This window comes from Rattus norvegicus, chromosome 1 (genome assembly GCF_021556685.1).
Source record: "Rattus norvegicus strain SHRSP/BbbUtx chromosome 1, alternate assembly SHRSP_T2T, whole genome shotgun sequence".
Classification (NCBI taxonomy): domain Eukaryota; kingdom Metazoa; phylum Chordata; class Mammalia; order Rodentia; family Muridae; genus Rattus; species Rattus norvegicus.
The window spans coordinates 83,476,380-83,483,863 of NC_141534.1; the positions used below are offsets into that span (position 1 = coordinate 83,476,380).

Genomic DNA, 7,484 nt, shown 5'->3' on the forward strand with positions numbered 1-7,484 from the left:
TCCTCAGAAAATTGGACATTGAACTGCCTGAGGATCCAGCTATACCTCTCTTGGGCATATACCCAAAAGATGCCTCAACATATAAAAGAGGCACGTGCTCCACTATGTTCATCGCAGCCTTATTTATAATAGCCAGAAACTGGAAAGAACCCAGATGCCCTTCAACAGAGGAATGGATACAGAAAATGTGGTACATCTACACAATGGAATATTACTCAGCTATCAAAAACAACGAGTTTATGAAATTCGTAGGCAAATGGTTGGAACTGGAAAATATCATCCTGAGTGAGCTAACCCAATCACAGAAAGACTTACATGGTATGCACTCATTGATAAGTGGCTATTAGCCCAAATGCTTGAATTACCCTAGATCCCTAGAACAAATGAAACTCAAGACGGATGATCAAAATGTGAATGCTTCACTCCTTCTTTAAATGAGGAAAAAGAATACCCTTGGCAGGGAAGGGAGAGGCAAAGATTAAAACAGAGACTGAAGGAACACCCATTCAGAGCCTGCCCCACAGGTGGCCCATACATATACAGCCACCCAATTAGACAAGATGGATGAAGCAAAGAAGTGCAGACCGACAGGAGCCGGATGTAGATCGCTCCTGAGAGACACAGCCAGAATACAGCAAATACAGAGGCGAATGCCAGCAGCAAACCACTGAACTGAGAATAGGTCCCCCGTTGAAGGAATCAGAGAAAGAACTGGAAGAGCTTGAAGGGGCTCGAGACCCCAAAAGTACAACAATGTCAAGCAACCAGAGCTTCCAGGGACTAAGCCACTACCTAAAGACTATACATGGACTGACCCTGGACTCTGACCCCATAGGTAGCAATGAATATCCTAGTAAGATCACCAGTGGAAGGGGAAGCCCTGGGTCCTGATAAGACTGAACCCCCAGTGAACTAGACTATGGGGGGAGGGCGGCAATGGGGGGAGGGTTGGGAGGGGAACACCCATAAGGAAGGGGAGGGGGGAGGGGGATGTTTGCCCGGAAACCGGGAAAGGGAATAACACTTGAAATGTATATAAGAAATACTCAAGTTAATAAAAAAAAAAATAAAAAAAAATTAAAAAAAAAAAGAAAGAAGAGAACAAACCAAGAACCAGTACAAAACCCAGGTCCAAAACCTGTGGGATGGTTAATAAAACACATTTTCATGGAATAATTTTGAAAATGAAGAGAATGGGAGAAAAATGTCAAAGTTTTCAGAAACAAAAGAGTCCCACAAACCCTAACAGAAGGAAAGAGTAGATAAAAGGAAACGTTTTGAAGCAAGTGTTTTTACACATGATTTCTGATAACTATTACAAAAGACTATTGAAAATAAAAGAATTTGTACACACAGCACAATATCATACAAGAAAATGTGCCAGCAGCTGTCTGTTCAATCTAAGGCTATCTTTGCTGTTGTTAATCACTGTGATCCTTCTCACATTTTTTTTTTTCATTTTTTTTATTCTTCTCTCATACAATCCCTTCCTCCTCTCCCCTGAGTCTCTCCCCTGCCACCTTCCCACTCCTCCAGATCCACTCTTCCTCCTTTCCCTATAGAAAAGGTCAGACCTCCCAAATACGGTATATCAAGTTGTGATTATTCTAGAAACATTTCCTCATGACTGGAAAAGGCAATCCAGTAGGAGGAAAATTGTCCCACATGCAGGCTAAAGAGTCAGAGACACCACCACTCCCACTGCTAAGAGTCGCACAATAACACCAAGCTACATAACCAAAATTCATGTGTAGAGGAGGCCCTAGCTCAGGCCCATACAGGCTCTGTGGTTGCTCCTTCGGTCTCTATGAGTCCTGTTTAGTTGATTCTATGAGCTGTGTTCTCCTGGTATCCCTGATCCCTCTGGCACTTCCTCTACATCTTCTAAGATTCCCGAGTTCCACCTAATATTTGCTTGTGGATCTCTGTATCTTTTCCCATCAGCTGCTATAAGAAGCCTTTCACATTGTCTTTTAAGAGTATCTTTGATTCAAGGTTTTCATATATTCTCAGTTTACTGTGACATATGCACTCTTATTATAGTAGTATGCAAAATAAACATCATTATTTTTTCTTTGAAAAAAAAAAAGAGTTGCCTTGGTAATAGTGTTTCTTCATAACAAGGGAAGCCCTAAGACACCACTACACATTCATACACCGAGAGATAAAGATATTCAGTGATGTATCCATGAAATCTAGGCACTGCATCAGCAGCCATGGTTGATCTCTCCTATATGTCCAAATAGTAGTTGCCTTAACCATCCCTAGCTTAGGAGGTCACAGACCAGGAGAATTTCTTTTTTTTTTTTTCTTCTTCTTTTTTCCCTTTTCATTTTTTCGGAGCTGGGGATCGAACCCAGGGCCTTGCGCTTGCTAGGCAAGCTTTCTACCACTGAGCTAAATCCCCAACCCCCCAGGAGAATTTCTAAAGTGTTTCCTTTTGAGGTAGAGTTTTCAAGTATCTCTAAGACCCAGGGGAAGGGGAGAGAGGATGAACAAAGGGAACCCGAGGGAGTTCAACATCCCAGTATATGCATCTTTTAGAATCTACAGACCACTGAACTCTACCCAAGCCAAAGGAGTTCTGAGAGTATAGATGTCCAAATGGTCTGATTTTTGGGATCTTTGTGGAACCTCCAGAATTATGGGCAATTCGTAAAAAAGGATTGGTGAGACTTGTGTTTAAGCCAAATAAAAATTATTTATTAGCCTGCCTTGATATACACTGGATGTTCAGAATCCCATTGTGCCCTTGAACCCCTCTTTGGGTGAGCTCTTAAGCACAAAACCTTTTAGGTTGACATATTTCAGTTAACAGAAAGAGTTAGCAAATAGAATTGCCAAAGCAAAAAAACCAAGGTTATTAAACTAAAACTTCCCCTTATTTATGGACATTGATGGATCAGGCCTTTGTTTTAGTTTTCAAAAGGGTAAAGTCTACAACCTGATTTTACAGTCTAATCGGTATTTCTATCATTGAGCCAGGTGTGCAAAACACGTGGGGCCTACTTTGTCTGGGGACCTGTTACAAAGGAGGTTGCTATGGACAACCATTGTGATAAAGGGTTTGGCATTTTATACTTTGAAAGCTATTCAAGGATGGGGATTATGTATGTGTGCATTTATGGATGTTTTTGCTGCTGTATGAATTTAATGTTATAGTACTGTTCTGTGGCACTTTATAATGGGAAACAAGGGTAAACCTTAAATTTTGAGGTTCAGCAACAATAACTTCATCTTTTCCAGTTGCACATAGGCCTGAGCCACTGTACACTTTGCTGTGTTCGTATGATAGGTCTTTCCATTTTTGACACAGAACTTTTCTTCCTGTTGTGTCAAGCATTGTTATACTTTACATCTTCTCTATGCTCTGTTTTTGGAAACAGTTTTGTAACACTAGTATGAATTATTTTCTTTCAGGTAACCATATAATTGTCTATGACAGAATTTCACTGATTTTTCACTTTTATTATTTCTCTCTACTCTTTTGAATCTATAGCTTTTGGACACCACCAACTACCAAAACAGATCCTAAAGTCACAAGATACATATTGAATTGCCATAGTCGAAACTTTCTCAGGATCCTTTCCATAATGACTTCACAGGTCAGAAAAATCCTTTATTCTGAGTCACTAACAAATGTCCTTCAATTAGACAATCAAGAGTTTATTCCTAACCAGCATTCTGTTGTGCAGTTTGGAGAAGATATCTACACTTTACCAAGTGCTCAACTCAACTTTCCACCAAATGGCAATGGCTCATTGGCAAAGCAGGAGCTGCAAACACTCTGGGAAAGTTTTACCTCATGGTTGCAACCAGAAAAGCAGAGCAAGGAGCAGATAATTTCTCAACTGGTCTTGGAACAGTTTTTCATCACTGGGTACTGCAAGGACAAGTTTGCCTTGAAAGAGAAGTGGGAATCAAGTGGAAGAAACATGAGGAAATTCATGGAGGGGCTGACTGATGAGTGCTTGAAGCCTCCTACCATGGTGAGTACCTGGGATAAGAGATGGTTATGTTGGGAGGAAAATTAGTCATTTGGATTTGTGAAAAATTAGTCAGGTCTGGTAGCTTTTGTTATTAGTGAAATTACACTCACTCCACCAAATGCCTTACAAGGAAGAATTTGTACTGTTATGAATTAGCAAAAATAAAGCAGAGAGTATCATCAATTTTTTGACAAAGATCCATATAAATGCAGTTTATTGACATGATGGCAAAAGGACTGCATAATTGACAATTGGGTAAGGCATTAAGTGTTTAGAGGAGATACTTTGCGTCTGTGATATGGCTGAATCATGGCAGTACTTACAATACAATCATGAGGACTGAGCTGGAACCTCAGCACACACACACACACACACACACACACACACACACACACATCTGACGGCAGTGGATCAGATCCCAAGACCTGAGAGGGTGAATCTGGGATTTAAAGTGCCTATATCACTTTCCAAATAGTCTACAACATGACAATAGGATATTCTTCTATGAAACCTGAGGTGACAGAATGATGGAGTATGCTCTCAGATGTTAACATACTGTTCTCACATTCATATTTAATACTCACACACCCGCAAGAAAGATCTTGATCAATATTGGTACTTCAATGCATATCTCCCAAACTGGAAACATTTAATACAGATATAATTGCACTGTGTGTTCTTTCATTGTTTAGATGTGAATAATTCTCAGTCATTGACAGACATTTCTGAATGTCACGTATAAGTGTTTTAGATTTTTAATTTACATTTTGGTTGGTTTGTTTTTACGGTTGATTAGTTAGTTTTCTGCTTTTTTTATTTTTTTCATTTCTGACATTTTCTTCTGTCTCAGTTGTTAGCTGGAAACTCAAAGAAATTATACTCTGTCTGTTCTCCAGGCATTGAATTAAATGTGTTGACTACCACATATTCTGTGTATTTGAAATTTTAAGTCTGTAAATAAGTTGCCATTTCACAGTTTACTCTACATTTTTTACTCCTTTGAGCTTTAAGTTGAAAATTTTGTGATTGAAACTGAAATCCAAGTAAACTGCTTCCATAATGTCCAGTCCTGTTCCTAAGAACTAAGGCAGTGTGCATCTTCTGGAATCAAATGCTTTTTATTGGACTTGTTTCAGTCAATTGTATTAACCATCCAATAATAAAGAAATGAGCTTCTTGTGCAAGCCTGAAAAGCTATGATGTTAAAGTCACCTTTAGTTAAGGATGGTTGTCTAGGCTAGTATTCAGTGACATGGACAAAGAATTGTAGGTGTTAGAAATAAAGCCCACTCATACAGCAAAGTGAAATTACAATTAGTTAGGTCTGGACGGGCAACAGATGACTAATGGCTGGAGGTGGGGGATGGGAAAGGCTCAACTACTTGAGAGTGAAAATGGCAAACATCATGGGTTGCAAGACAAAAAGTAATAATTACTAGTCAGAAGCCAGAACACCAATATGGCAGCTATTACAGAGCTAAAGGAGAGATCCTGAAGAATCCAGACACAAAATACCAATTACTGATAATGGAATGAGTGATAACAATGCATTAGATTTCAATAGAATACGAGTCACCAAAGTGAAAGAACTTGAAGGAGCCAAAACTAATGGCTGAAGATCCTGGGGGCAGATGAAGGAGTGGTAACAATGAACTACAAATTGAATAAAAAAAACCAAAGCATATCAGCCATAGAGACTTTTTTGTTACAAACATAAACTTTGTCAAAACAGACAGCTTCCTTCAATGGATAAGAGGGACTCCAGAGGTGGCAGGCCTCAGGGGATTCTGTGTCAGACATTTTATGGGCACTTTTAGTCCCTCCCAGTCTCCAAATTCATGTTCTTTTTGCTTTTTCCTACCCATCCTTGGTAGTTTTTCACTAAGCCAAATGTTTTGTAATACTTATAATATCTTGGATGGGAAAATGAGACTATGCCTGCAAGAAGGAGCAACCTTTTTGAAGAGGATCATCCTCCTTTGCAAATTGGCCAAATGCCATCTGATCTTCTTTTAATGTGTTGAATAGTTGAAGAGAACTTTGTGGCCAAAGCTCTTAGGAAACTAATCTTTTGTTTTCCTCTGGAAAGTGACTCAATATTTGCAGACATAGTGTGAATAGTGACTTTATAGAAGAGAATTCGTGAATTTCAGGACAATACCACTAGATATGAGGACTAAATAAATGAGCTAGCCCATAGGCCAGTGATCCTGTTCAAGCAGACTGAGGGCAGGTTTTCTGTCATCCACAGATTCATTTACAATGTTCATTTGGCTTTGTTTACAGGTCCATGTCTCTATGCAGGGGCAGGAAGCCCTCTTTTCCGAGAACATGCCATTAAAAGAAGTCATTGAATATATGAAACAGCAAGCAACGCCAATGCCAACACAAGAGAATTCAAGGACATACCTGCAGATACATCAAGACATGTTCTTTGCAACAGGTAAGTTTGGCCACTGGAGAGAAGAGGGGTGTTGTGAGGGAATACCTTCTGGCATACAGTTTCATAGACTGTCTTATTTTCATAGGAAATGAGAGCAGTGATGATGGCTGCAACAATCCCTGGAATGCTAGTGAAAGAAATAGTGGTGTTCATAGTCCTGGAGAGGAGATGGGTCCTCTTCTCATTACCCAAACAGATCAGTACACTGTGCCTAAAGATATAGCTGTTTCTTATTCAAGAACCCAGAGTGACAGAGAGACAAGTGAAGGCACTTTCGGGTACCCAGTAGAGTCCCTAACGGCCCATTCCTCTGAAGAAATTGCTATGGAGGTAAAACCAGGATTATTCTTCAGGCTAGACCAGACTAAAGACAATGAAGATAGCCTCAACACTTTCTGTAATGCTAGTGAAGTAAATCATGATGTTAGAATTCCGGCAAAAGAGATGGATTCCCAGACAGAAGAGTATTCTGAGGCTGAAGAGAGTACAGTCCCTTATGGAGTTGTTGACTGTTTTAGAAGAGCACCTCAAGACACATCCAGGCCCCTAGAATATTTGTCAAGGGCACCTTCTTCTGAAGATGTCCCAGTGCAAGTACTAGAGTTCCTTTCCCAATCAGACCTTCCTCCCTGTGTGCCTCTACAACTTTTCCTAAATAATGGGGCAAATTCTACAAGTGAATTTCTCCAAGAGAGACTCCAGAGAGACCTCAACACATATACATATGAATATCCCCAAACTTTCAAATAGCCCTCTAATCTTGTAGTCCACAAGAGAAAACCCAGGTAGAAGAGGTTACTTTTTCTGTGCCAAGTATCAGTAAGGCTTCTATAACCTCTTAGTCCTCTGTGTACATGAGGTCATCCATGAGCAAAAGAAACCTTTCACCTGACATTCATGCAAAATACCCTTCAGTCACAAGACCAACCTGCAGGATCATGACAAAATTCACACCAGAGAAAAGCCTTATACCTGCTTCCTGTGTAACAATAGCTTCTATCAGTCATCCACATACCACTGTCACCTGAGGAATTACCATAAATCTGACTAAA

At 39.9% G+C, this 7,484-nt stretch overlaps 1 pseudogene; it reads left to right on the top strand.

Moving 5' to 3' along the window:
• The first annotated feature begins 3,593 nt into the window (after positions 1 to 3,593).
• On the top strand, positions 3,594 to 7,182 carry Zscan4l-ps1 (zinc finger and SCAN domain containing 4 like, pseudogene 1; annotated as a pseudogene).
• Positions 7,183 to 7,484: the final 302 nt, after the last annotated feature.